The sequence below is a fragment of the Mya arenaria genome, chromosome 4, assembly GCF_026914265.1.
Source record: "Mya arenaria isolate MELC-2E11 chromosome 4, ASM2691426v1".
NCBI classification, from domain to species: domain Eukaryota; kingdom Metazoa; phylum Mollusca; class Bivalvia; order Myida; family Myidae; genus Mya; species Mya arenaria.
Genome location: NC_069125.1, coordinates 47,004,813 through 47,018,539, shown reverse-complemented (window position 1 = coordinate 47,018,539; position 13,727 = coordinate 47,004,813). Strand labels below are relative to the sequence as shown.

General features: G+C 33.8%; 1 pseudogene; it reads right to left on the bottom strand.

The window, feature by feature from the left end:
* Positions 1–8,996: 8,996 nt before the first annotated feature.
* On the bottom strand, positions 8,997–13,508 carry LOC128230873 (noelin-3-like; annotated as a pseudogene).
* Positions 13,509–13,727: the final 219 nt, after the last annotated feature.

Genomic DNA, 13,727 nt, shown 5'->3' with positions numbered 1-13,727 from the left:
ACTATCTGTATCGAGGTGTTCTCGAAAACTATGCAAACATAAATGGTGGCCAATACACAAATTAAAAGCCAAACAATGCATTTTTTGCGCTGTGTCACTATAACGAACTCTCGCGTATAACAAAACTATCGACAAGAAACTTAACGGGATTGACGATCAATCGGGCCAAAATTCTACTTGCGTTTGCAATTCTGGACACGTGACTGTTTTGTTATTAATAGTCAAACATTTCAAAAATAGCAAGAAACCTATTTTTGATTCGGTATGCTACGCTATCCAAACGTACTTGCCTGATCAGCATTTTCAGTTGAGTTTTGCGTATTTTGATAATCATTAACTATATGTATTAAAATGTTTATCAACGTGCTACTGCTGATGACATGTATGTGTGCGCGATTTAGGACATAAAGGTATGACGGTATGACGGTTTGGAATTGACATTGCGCCATTTTAGCAATAAACCAAACTTAATCACTTATCACAATGGTTCTTCTTCATTTTTCATTTTCTCATAATGAAGACAATTTTCGATTTAACTTAATGTAATTTGTAATTTTGCCTGTTATTTTGGTATTTCAAACAACTATTTTATTTTATTCTTATACATGCATCTTAATCAGATGATCGAAACTCGGTCGTCGAATAATTAAAGATTTCAGATAAAGATATCAGCAGATATATTGTTAAACCAGTGTGCTTGTTTTGTTTATTCATAATTTTATAGTCGATGAATTTCGTAGAAAGGACATACAGTTAACAGACAGCAACATTCCATACATTTACATGTTGACCAGCCACGTGAGAGCAAAAACGGTGAAGAAAACAAAACTGTAATGATTATCTATCGAAATATGCAAGTAGTATGAAGCATATATTTAAATAAATTTAAATGACCAATTATAAGCCTACCGATATTATATTGAGTAAAGCATCACTTTTTTTAATGTTAAAGAATGAAGTTAAGTTTCTGATAGTAGATTCATTGACGGACATACAACTTGTCAATATTGATAAGTTACTGTTTAAAGCATGCTATTTAAGGAGACGCAGTTGATTTTAAGAGGGAATAAATGCACACGCTTTCTTCTGATATAATGATTAATCGTCGTATTTAAAAATAAACCAACATTATACAATATAATGTACAAAACCTGTTTTGCAAAACTAGTTTAAGGTTTGTTTCACTTAATTCTTCATTGTTTTTTAAGTCGATGCGTCCGATTGGGGGTTATAGCTTAAATTTAGTAATTCTTGGGACAAGTGTAAGTTATGTGCATACATATTAAACTTCAGTGAACTCGTGTTCCATTGGCATTTCAAAGGCGGTAATCCCAGCATTTATTTAAATAGCTATTTGGAATGTATGAAGTCTGTGTGTGGTGTTTAAACGCGTTGTATCTCGTTCAGTGTCATCCGCACCCTCTTCTCTTATCAGATCATATATATTTTTTATGTTTCAGCTATTGGGCTTGTTCATGTAGTTTTAATTGTATTTTAAACAGTATTTGCCTCGGAAAAACTCTAAAATATATCATGTAAGAGAGACTCGGGAGATGAAACGTTACATATTTACTTTTAACTGGGAAAACCGTGCGTAAAAATTGTCAGGATTCTGATGTCAACCGTGATGTCAAAAACCTGACCAATACAGGATGCCTAACGTGCGGTTTTTATGATGGCGGGTGTGAGGCGCAATGTGGTCCGGAACAATTCGTTTTCGGAAATTGTGCTGGTTCTGAAGCACATGGAAGTAAAGTCATCATTATTACACTTGATTTCTTTTTTCCGCAATGTAAAACAGTAATTTGCCGGTCGATTATGTTTTCTCCTTATATATTTGGATGTTATCCATATAAATCGGCGGAGAGAAAGATTATGTATGATAGATGACCAAAAAAGTATTACAAACAGCATTTTCTGGTCCTAAGAGAAATAAATTGTCTATTTAAATTAGATTACAAACAAATGCAGAGCAAAAATGAAAACAGTATATGTTTTTCCTGTAACTTAATTATTCTTAAAGGGACTGTGTCATAGATTGGCACCAAAAAAGTTTTTTTCTGTAACGAATCTCAGGACAATTATCTAATAGAATGTGTTACGCTTTGATATCATAATTGTAAAAAAAAGTACCAAAATGTAAAAATTGTGTCTAATTGCGTGTTACTAACTGAGCTACAAAGGCTTATACTACTCGGATGACATAATTAAGCTATACACCTACCTCGGTAATATCACGTGATAACACCAACTAGCCAATCACGCATGGAATGAATTCTACCTGGTAGACATACTCAGTAATCTTTTTTAATGGAAGAATACGAAATAACTGCTAAACTTTAATAAATTGTAAACTATGTTGTACTTCAGTTAGTAAGTTTCAATGCATTGTACACATCGATGCCAAGTTTATGTCAGTTTTCGACAATTTTCTTTTTTCCGCTATTTTATCATACGTGAGACAGCCCCTTTAATATTGATATGAAAAACTACAGAAACAAGCTCAATGGCCAAAAGTTAAAACATAAACCACGTTTAATGAGACAGGATTAACGCCAAAGACATAGAACACACATCCATGTCCTTTCAAATTATGCCAACCACCATAAATAAACAATTAATGGTACCTCAATAGAATAAAAATGGCTGGAATTTCATTAGTATTTAACTGCGTTGTTTAAGTGCTGTTGTCAGTTGTCACAATGCTTGCTTTTGAACATTCGAATAAATTAATCAAAAGGTGAGGGTGTGCCGTTCCGCGAAGATTATAAATAAAAACAAATCAAACAATAAAAGACATTACATATGATGACGTTTTCTGTTTATTTTTCTACTACAATTCCTTTTTTATAATAAGACAAACAAAATAATGTATAAGTATAAATTATATGGCGTTGCTCTTTTCATTTACATTTGTCTTGTTATACCGAAATAGTACGTCACTGTACGAAGTTCATTTGCATAGCCTGATATCAGTACAGACACATTGAGTTCTTAAACGCCAGATCTCCATAAATCGTCAGATCATGGTTCCTGAAATCTCCGAATTCGTTTCGGCAAGCAATTTTTGATGTTACATTTCTATTTTTCGTTGGCTCAGAATATCATCGGTCATTATTAAGCTTCAATAAGATCCGAACGAGGTGTTAATAAAATTCTTCCATGACAAATACTAGTAGGCGCCACGGGTGTAAAATCGTTCCAAGATTGAATGTTTTGAGTTGTTATATTGATATTATCCACGTGTAACAGTTGATTTCAGACAACAGAGGAGCAGAGCAGTCCAAAAACCTACCCTGTTTATGTTAAGAGGCACAATGCAAGCAATACTTACAGTCACATTTTAAATGATTGATAAACGCAATTGCCTAAAGGCAGTTCATTTAAGGAATGAAAGTTGAGGTGTAAATATTATAATATGAACGTCAAGATATGTCTATACCAAGGAGGAGGCGAATGTAAAATATAATTGTTTATCGACAAACACATTGTATTTCTACAGTAAAACTCAATGTAGACGAACTTTAGATAAACAGCATAGGTTTTTGTACTGCTATTATCTATCTTGTTGCGTTGTATTGTCAGATAAAGAATAAGCAAATGGCATCTACCGGGACACCAAAATAGATAAAGATAGCAACATAAATAAAGAAAATATGTTAAAACAATTCAAACTTAATCTGATCGCCCAATATATCAACAACTTTATAGCTTTGTAATGCCGTGTTTTCGCAGCAGCTAAATTTGATAACACTTATTGAATGGCACTTTAAAGCTGCACTCTCACAGATTGAACGTTTTGACTACTTTTTTTATGTTTTGTCTTGGAACGACCCAATTTTTGCGAAAATCCATGGAAACAAGTTAAATAAGACTGCTGCCAAAAACATAGATCGCAGATATTTGTATTTAAATTCAAAAAATGATGTTTTATGTTTATGCATTTTTCTTAAACCGTTAGTATAGGCCATAAGACATTAATTTTCGAACGAAAATATGAAAATCTACGATCTAATTTTTTGTCAGCAATCTTATATTATTGCTTTGAAGATATTTGCACAAAACTTTGCTCTTTCCAAGACAAAAAATAAAAAAAAGTTGTAAAAATGGTAAATCAGTGAGAGTGCAACTTTAATGCAAGCGTCTCAAAGTAACGAATCGCTATTTTGCCCAAGATTGCGAATACCATTATCCAGCGGAATTTCTTTGTGAGCTCAGTTTTGTCTGAATAGCATCTGGTTAATTGTACATTTGCAGAAGTAAGACTTCAATAAATCATTCATTTTATTCCGATTCCTTGCCCGACAACATCTAGATTGCTTCGATTGTACTTTAAAGACAGAATGTCTCCGTGTAAGCATTCGTTGAACATTTTGATGAGATCAAGAAGTACTTTGTGTTATTTGGGAAAGGTTTATAGACCTAGAATCAACGAAATATTCGGGATTCATATTATAAATGTAAAGAAGCACATTGAAGAGATTATCAATGGTTGAATCAACTTCACATTATAAGACACATTATTTCACGCAAACAATTTTTTCGCATTAAGATGTTCTTCACAAACGGGTTTGAACTGTTACATTTTAGGGCAACCAACTTCAATGAAGATAACACAGACACGTTCAGTAGTTTTAACACTGCGTTAACTATAAATGTTATTTTAAACTGTTGTAATAAGTAAAATGTTCAAATCAAGATGTTTATTACAAACGTTTTTATTTGAGGGCAACATATGTACAACAAAAACTACAGGACCAATCCTAGTAGTCTGACATTAGAAGTATAAACCATTTCAGAGTCACATGATCAGGAAATGCATTAAAGCTGCACTCTCACAGATTGAACGTTTTGACAACTTTTTTTATTTTTTGTCTTGGAAAGAGGCATTTTTTCGAAAATCCATGGAAGGCAGTTCTATAAGACTGCTGACAAAAAAATAGAGCGCAGATTTTTATACACAAGTTCAAAAGTTGATGTTTTATGCCTATTTCTTAAACCGTTAGTAACGGTTAGTAACGGTTTAAGCCATAAAACATTAATTTTCGAACGGAAATATGAACATCTGCGATCTGATATTTTGTCATTAATCTTATATCATTGGTTTGCAGATATTTACGCAAAAATTTGCTCTTTCTAAGACAAAATATAAAAAAGTTGTAGAAATGGTAAATCTGTGAGAGTGCAGCTTTAAAGGTAACGATTTAAGGTTTTGTTAACTTCGTTCTTCAAAATTTCTTCTTCGAAATTGGAATTTAAAATACCTTTACAATCTATCACATCCCATCAATATTTGTTTGTTACATTATGTTTGGTTTATTTTTAGTATATATATTTAGTAAGTTCTTCTTGATTGTTTCTAAATGCATTTAACGATACCAAAATACCATGGTACCAGGCATCAGAACTACCATAATTTTAGTTTGGATACCTTAACTGATACAAAGATGGCGTACCTACTTTTTAAATTACGGACATGAGTTAGCCCTGCAGGATCCTTTTCAAAAAGTACACACAACTGATGCTAATTATTCGCAGAATACGCCACAGCATAAACAGTACATCAATATATGAAATTTAATTGTGAGGTCAGATATTTATGCCACCGAATTCTTATGTGTCTACATGCGTGACAATACGCAATTTGGTATTCTACCCATAGCCCTTATTGTCAAATCATATGACGAGAACTTGTTGCAAATAGTACATTAGCCGAGCGAAAATATTCAAATCGAACATTGAAGAACATGACAGGTCATTGTATCGTCGTTTAAATGAACACAATTGTGACTATTCTATTTGTTTTATAAATACATATTTAAGTTAAATGTTTTAATCTCTATTATGATTTAGATACGATTATTTTCCTACATTAAAACGAGTGTGTTACATTATCTATGTGTATATGTGTAGTATGCGTTCACGAGCTTATTTTTTTACTTAATTATTCTTTGTGCATCTATTCCAATCATGTATCTACTCATATAATAGTTCTAAACAAAGCGATTTGTTCACATCATTGGTTGAATATTAACTTATCTACATGTATAACTATGTTACTATTTTATTGTTAAATACGTGTCGGTAAAACTATACATAGATATTGTTTTTCTGTATATTGTACATTTGAAATCTGACAATATTTTATAATTTAAATATTGACTTGATTTGTTCCTCTTTTTGACAAAAAATAACGAATAACGAAGGCCTCGTGCCTTTATATGGACGGAACGCATATCCACACACAAGATGCATACCTCAGCAAAATTCGCCCATAATTAAAGGATCGGTAAATTTCGCGGTAAAACTTCAATCATAGATCCCTTTTGAAATATTATTTGCAACATGCTCTTCACAATTCATTGGGAAAGAAACTGTTATTTTCCAAACAAATCCGACTAACTGGATTTTAGATTTAATGGTCTAGTTAACGCTTAACGAAATCAGAATAATCAAAGAAATTCCCTAAGCGATGACACCGAAATTGTCTTGAAAAGGTATTTCCAATGAGATCGAATATTTCCATTTGAGTTATTTGTTTTGTTACGCAATGACCTTACAATTCAAAATAGGTTTGTGTAAAACGCAGTCTATACCCACACACAAAAGTTCTTCGATCTGTTTGTATTTAAAGACCAAACTTAAGAAATGCGACTAATAACAAATAAGCTTACTACTGACAGTAATGGTAATTGTTGATGTCGGTGACCTTGAATAATTTTGATATGAGTTGAAAGGTAATTGCTTGGTTATAACTAATAATGTAAAATAAATTACCAAAGATAAATTATACATTAGCGTTTGTATATATATTTATATTATACATAAAGGTATTGCCGTTTGTATATATACTTATATTAAACATAAAGTGATTGCCGTTTGTATATATACTTATAGTAAACATAAAGTTATTGCCGTTTGTATATTTGCTCTATACGTGTACCGAAATCGGACTGATTTTGCAATGTTTAAGGCAAACTATCTTTATTGTTATATTATTTTATTAATAAGAATTGTATACACTATTTCAGCACATAAAACCTTTTTAATTGATACCAACATATCATATTTCAACTAAGTCTTCGTTCACACCAATGTTCACATATTATTAAGCAGATTAAAGGAGTGAAAGAACATATTTACATCGTCATTCGTATGTTTCCCCTATGATTATGCTTAATGTAGTTACGTACTTTTTATATTGTAGATTGAAATAAATATTGTTATTAACAACATGATACGGAATACCGGGAAAACAAAATGCACATATTTGTGTATCGGATACTTAAATACTATCCAATCAACAATCGACGTTTTTGCCCCCCCCCCCACACACACAAATAGGGGTAGGCGTATTTGCCATTGATTGTCCATGCGTGCATACGTGCGTGCGTTAGTCAGTTCGTCCAAGATTCCGTCAGTTAGTATAATACGAACTTGTGACGCCCAAAACTTAAAAAATATAATAGTAAGAGTCATAACTCTTGAGGGGAATGTTAATGGGGTGATACGGTGTTGCACTGGCGTTTTTGTCCCGCTGCACTTAGTAAAAACAGAGTAAAGGTTCTTGAATAAAGCCAAAATTGGCATTGCTGGACTTGTGTCGCTCAAAACTCAATAACTATATTACCCAGAGTAATCCAATCTCAGGAGATATTAATGGGGTTATAAATTGTGAACAAGGGGTTTCGTTTTCCACTGCACATTGTACAACCAAAGGTATAGCCCTTGAATCATCAAAATTGGCATTTCTGGACTTAAAAACTTATGTTATGGTAATTTAAGGACAGACAAGTGCATTTGCATCAACAGCCATTGTAATAATCTCGTATAGCAACAAATACTATTAATTCAAACATTCTGAAAATATCAAGGTTACCTTGTCCTGTTTGAGAAATGCTCTACAAGTGGTTGTTGCCTTATTCAAATTTTAAGTTGGGAAATCATGAATTTCATTGGAATTCCCTTGCTTATAGTTACTCGTACATTGTAGCTTGCAATTTATGAATAATATATGTAACGTGACGAAGCATAGCAAGTAATGGAAAACCAATAATTAAGAAAAAAACTCTAATCGCCCGTCTGTTTAATGAGCTCATTACCTTTTTTATGATATTTCTGCTCCCGATTGTGTCAGGGTGCAATCGTTCGAATTTCAATTATCTGCTCATCATTCGGTATAATTGGAAATGCCATATTAGAATCCCATTAAAGGCGTTGTTGTACGTGCAGTGGCAATTTAGCACACATAACTGTCGCTAACATATTTACATGTTTAAGTCTTGAAAATCCAACAAAACTGGGTTTTTTTACTTTGGACGTATTGTTGTCTTTTCATTTCCGGAATGCATTTGATTGGTCTCGTTTTAATAGGGGAAACTCAGTGTGCATTTCCTTAAAAACTTCCTTTTTGCTTACTCAATGATGTTCTTTTGTTTGCTCACCCTAATAATTTAATACCACTAAATAACTGTGATTTATATTATTAAAGTACATATGCGTATATATGGATACAATTCGAACTCTTTCTGTCGGCGCATGCTCTCCATAACAAATTGTTCAAGACTTAGTGTGTTTGCTTGATATGCTTGTGGATTATATAAGATGTATAACGTTCATTCCTATACTGACTACTGAAAATATATTTATGTGTAATAAGATTGATGGACGATAAACTGTACTTTTAAGCCAAAGAACACTCTTCCCCTTCATTTATTATATTAGATTCAATGGGTTTCGTACACAGGCATACATGTACTAACAAAATATACATAACATTGACAGAAACAAGCATTTCAAATTTGCATAACAGCATAAACGTATATAAAAACCATAACAGTGATTAAGTAAAATAATAATGAATCCCTATTAAGTAAAAATATCGAAATATGCAAGTGATGTGATATACACTCGTATTTACATTTTTGTACTGATTAAAGTGACTTTTAACATACAGAAGTAGTATGGAATAAATTAAACAGGTGATATTTAAATGTTATACTATACAGTTAGTATTTTGATATGTACATCCATTTATGGGCATGCACATGTTTGATACACGCCATGTTATCGAAGAGTAAGCAGTGTTTAAGGCTCCGCAAAACGTTTGAATACAATGACTTCACGTATATGATTGCATATAACGACATTTCACATCAGTCTATGGATCAGAATCATCTACAAACGACACGGGAAATATTTCCACTCGACCGTTGTTCCAAGAATACAAGGGTTTATCGGAAGGGCTGTAGTCAAGTGCATACACTTTTGCATAATCTCCACTCACTGAATTCCTGAATGGTAATACCCCCGGTTCTAAAACCTTCCCTCTGGTTGTGCGTGTGTCAAACGTGTATTTGATGAACGTAGGAACTTCGTCGTATGCGTTAGTAGCGTACAAAATGACACATATAATGAACGCATTACCAACGTGTTTTTTTTGCTATCTCAGTAACCCACGTGTCCTCAAACGACACATCTTCATTAAGTTTACTAATAACAATACACCCATTTGATGAGTTTGTTGCATAAATTACCCATAAACCTGTTTCGTCGATGTGTCTGTTTTTGCCCGATTGGTAAGGAAATGAGTCATGTACGCCGACATGTTCAAGCTGCCTCTCCCCTAGAAAGCGAGCCTCTGCAAGACTGTACTTTACTATTTTATTGGTGAACATTTTCTGGCAGTACAGTGCATGTTTAAAAACCACGTGACCCGTACCCACGCAAGAGGAAGGTTACGAGATCGTTTTGTCCAGCAGCTCGAACTTCAAACCTGCAAAAGGGAGCAGAAATATCAATCGTGCAATAATAATCCTAATTAGATGACATTGATTTAATATAATATTCATTGATTTAAAACATCAAGAACAAAGTATACATCGAGGGATAGAAGCGAAAATGTTATCTGATTTTAGTATCACTTCAAGCTTGTTCTATTTTGTCCCTCCATATAAACTGTTTGAAAAATAAGTAGTTCCCACAACCAGAAAACGACACGTTCGTCATCTACAACCAATAACTCTATATAGGCTGTTTGAACTATGATTAGTTTACTAAATCCGGTCTGCAATAGGAAAAAAAGGAAACACATTTCACCGCATTGACCAGCTGTTGGTGTATGACAGGAAATCATATTTATCAGTTCATTCAATCGCGTATGAGTGTACCAATACCAAATTAACTTACCTTTAATTGAAGTGTATTGTGACAGTTCGTTGATGTTTGAGAAGCTGTACATGACCCAGATTTTTAAATGGCGTGTGGGGGTCAACCATAATCTGGCCCTCGTCCACACAACACACCACACTCGCTGCCGTTGTCGCTGATCTTGCGGAGTTGTTGCGGACAGAACACTGAATATATATAAAATATGTAAGGGGGAGGCTCCGGATACGAAATCAACAAATATGTTGGGCATAACCAAATACAATCTTAATGTATTTAAATTGGAAACTAAAGTCAAACATCACCCTTGTTTTGTGTTTGTTTAACTTTAAATGCCACAAAACCGATAGTATTACTTTCGTCTTTATTACAAAATGTTTTGATTTAAATTGTGCATTAATACATACAAAAAACTCCTCGTACATATCAACGCTTATAATCAGTGTATAATTGATTTAAGAGCTATGCATGTTGTCGATATATGTTTAAAGGGGCTTATTTCATGTCGTATCTGTCTGAAAGATGCCCGTGATACATCCTCATGTGTTCGACAACAATCCTTTCCAGTGATTAATTGCGATAGATGCGCTCAAAGGAGATTATTGGTATATTTCGACTAATGTCGATGAATGATGCATATTCAATGAAACCGAACCGAATGGACCAGAACATACCAAACTCCTTTGGGTATGATGAAAGATTCTGCTTCTTTTGAGCACAATTAGAAAATTGAATATATATATATATATATTGAATTAATTGCGAACTGTCTACAGCCGCATGATTACGTTTTACGGAGATCTCTTTTATACTAAAACGTTGTGTATTTTTGTTCTTTTCAATTACAGTGTTCAATTTAGAAACAAATTGGGCTACTTGTCTTTTCTCCAAAGAATGCACCATGCTCGAATCCCCCGGGCATCAATTTGGTTATGTCATAGAGCGTCTGATTTATGACGTCAGCCCTGAGGTCAAGGTCAACACATAATTCATATAAAAAAGCTATATTACTTTGCTATCTTTATGCAGTTATTAAGCCTTTCTTTTGGAACTTAAATCAAAATAAATGGCAAGAGGTTTTGCACTTTCCAATAGGCAAATAGCATCACTGGTGACTTAAACGCAAGATCTCCATATATATATATATATATATATGAATATTTCGAGTTAGAATTTTAGCCCAAAATGTAGTCCACATTTTACAAAGACATAGAGAGAACGTAAGAAAACCCAAACAGTCATCATGAATGTCACAAGAAATCGTTTATATCGATATATCAAGATGGCTGGGAGGAAAACTTTATGTACTTTTTCGGTATATATTATTTGGCGATATACAGTTCGCGATCATTTCAATGCTGAAATTCCTAGCATTTTGAATTCCTACATTCTGATTGTCGTGAAAATGGATATCATCATTGTTTTAATGTTTGTATCGCCGTGTATGGTAGCAACAAGTTTTGAAAATAATAATCCAAGGGTTCATTATAACGCAATCGTCAAAAAAAGGATATTTTGTCAGAGATAGCATTTAGCATATGTTATGTATGCCATTGCCACTAAACCGGGTTTATGTTTAAACGTTTTGCTACTGAGCATGTTTCTGTAGCTTTTTGCATAAATATGGAACTTCTTTTAGAGCTAAGTTCTTTTTCTTACAAGCATCTGGTTTATTGTATTTTGACCGAAGAAAACGTCAATCCAGCATTCATTTTGTTCTGATTCCTTGCCTGACCACATCTAGATTGGTTCGATTGTATTGTCATGGATAAGAATTTCCCTTGAAAGCACTCTTTGAACATTTTTATCAGAACAAGAAATATTTCGTGTGGTATTGGAATGGTTTACACATCTATAATTCAATAAAACATACGGCAATCGTAATTCAGATTTATATAAATAATCTATAGAAATACACTAGAGACACCATAAAGAGCTATATATAAGTCCGCAGGTCCGCACTATGTAAGAACACATATATACTAATTGTACTGTTTTGTGATACTCTATAAATCATATTGGAAAGGACGTATTTTGACGAAGAATGGCTACTTTCTTCGTCCAATTGATGTTTATGCTTTCGCTATATTTAAAACCGTCACACTTACCAGCAATAATGGCCTCTCTGACAAGCTGGGAGTTGATCTCATGCTGTCGAATGGTATTAAAGTCATTCTTCAGCTCCTCGTCCCCTCGCTGCAGGAGACTTGTCAGATTGATCAGGTTTGTTATCTGCAGGGAAAGGTCCTCGCGAACGTTCCTCAGAAGCTTTCCCGCCTCGTTCAGCTTCTTAGTAGCCCGTGCACCCTAATCGTTCAGCGAGGAACACTCGACCTAAAATGTGCAGGAACTTATTTTATACACAATAAAACGGTTATAAGTTTACCTCGTCGCCTCTTTAGCCATAGCTAAATAATATGTCTTGGTCCTGCGCTACCACCCCCCCAAACCCCGTGTTTGAAAAATCTGTACTAAGCTTTAACATATTTTAGTGCAACATGCTTGAAAGGCTTGTACTGTTTCTGTCACAATGTTATATAAGAAGTTGCTTTGTTATGTAGCCTCTCGGAATCTGCAGTTTTCAGGACTTCTTTTTCAACACGCTGATCGGCTTGCATCACCTTTTGTTTCGTCTAGCAAAAACAAGGATTAACTTTCGGAAGAAACACGGAGAAAGCTCATTTGTCAAATTATCACTGCATCAAAATAAATGTAATTAAATTTCGCAATGTTACCATTGGAAACGCAAACAAAGTTATCACATTAAGATATTTTAACAAACATCTTTTATATGGCAACACACACTTATCCGTTTATCTGAATACCAGTAATGGCAATGTATGTTCTTGGTTTCTATTACAATTAGAGAACATGCAAAAGCTATTACCCTATAATACATTTTGATTTCATCAGATATGTTTCACTACCATTTTCATGCATGCTCTTTTATCGCTACAGCGGCCCGCTATATTTAAAACGTGGTGAGTAAAAGGTTTATAGAGACTTAAGAACTTGGTTGAAAATATGCGTCTCTTTTTCCTAAAAAAATCAAGTACTTTTGAGCTGAAAATGTAGACACAGTCAATTTTTCCCTTGAATACATGAGTTGTCGTTCGTACCATAATGATTGTCTCGTCATTAAATAAACGGTGTTACTTTTGACATTAATAATGTAGACACAGTCTATTTTTTACAGAGTTGTCTTTCGTACGTTTGACAGAAGCGCGCGAGTTTCTGATTTTCGCAACGTTTCTGGCGGGTGGTGCTAAAAGCCGGTACCCGGTATTCGGTATCGCCCGGTACCCGGTACCACTTTTCGATATCGGATTATGTGCTACCATGATGTAATCAGATGACTAATCTCATTATGACATGGACGCTTTTATTGCCTTTTAAACGTATCATTATCGGACAAAGATCTCTGTTGTTGGCGGTATGCTTTAGGTTAAGAAAATAGTTTGAGTTATAAAGCAATAACTGTTTTGCGGAGTGCAAAATAATACCAAAACACTAATTATTTTATTTCATTTCTTTCCAAATCTGTTCCCCAAATATCACAT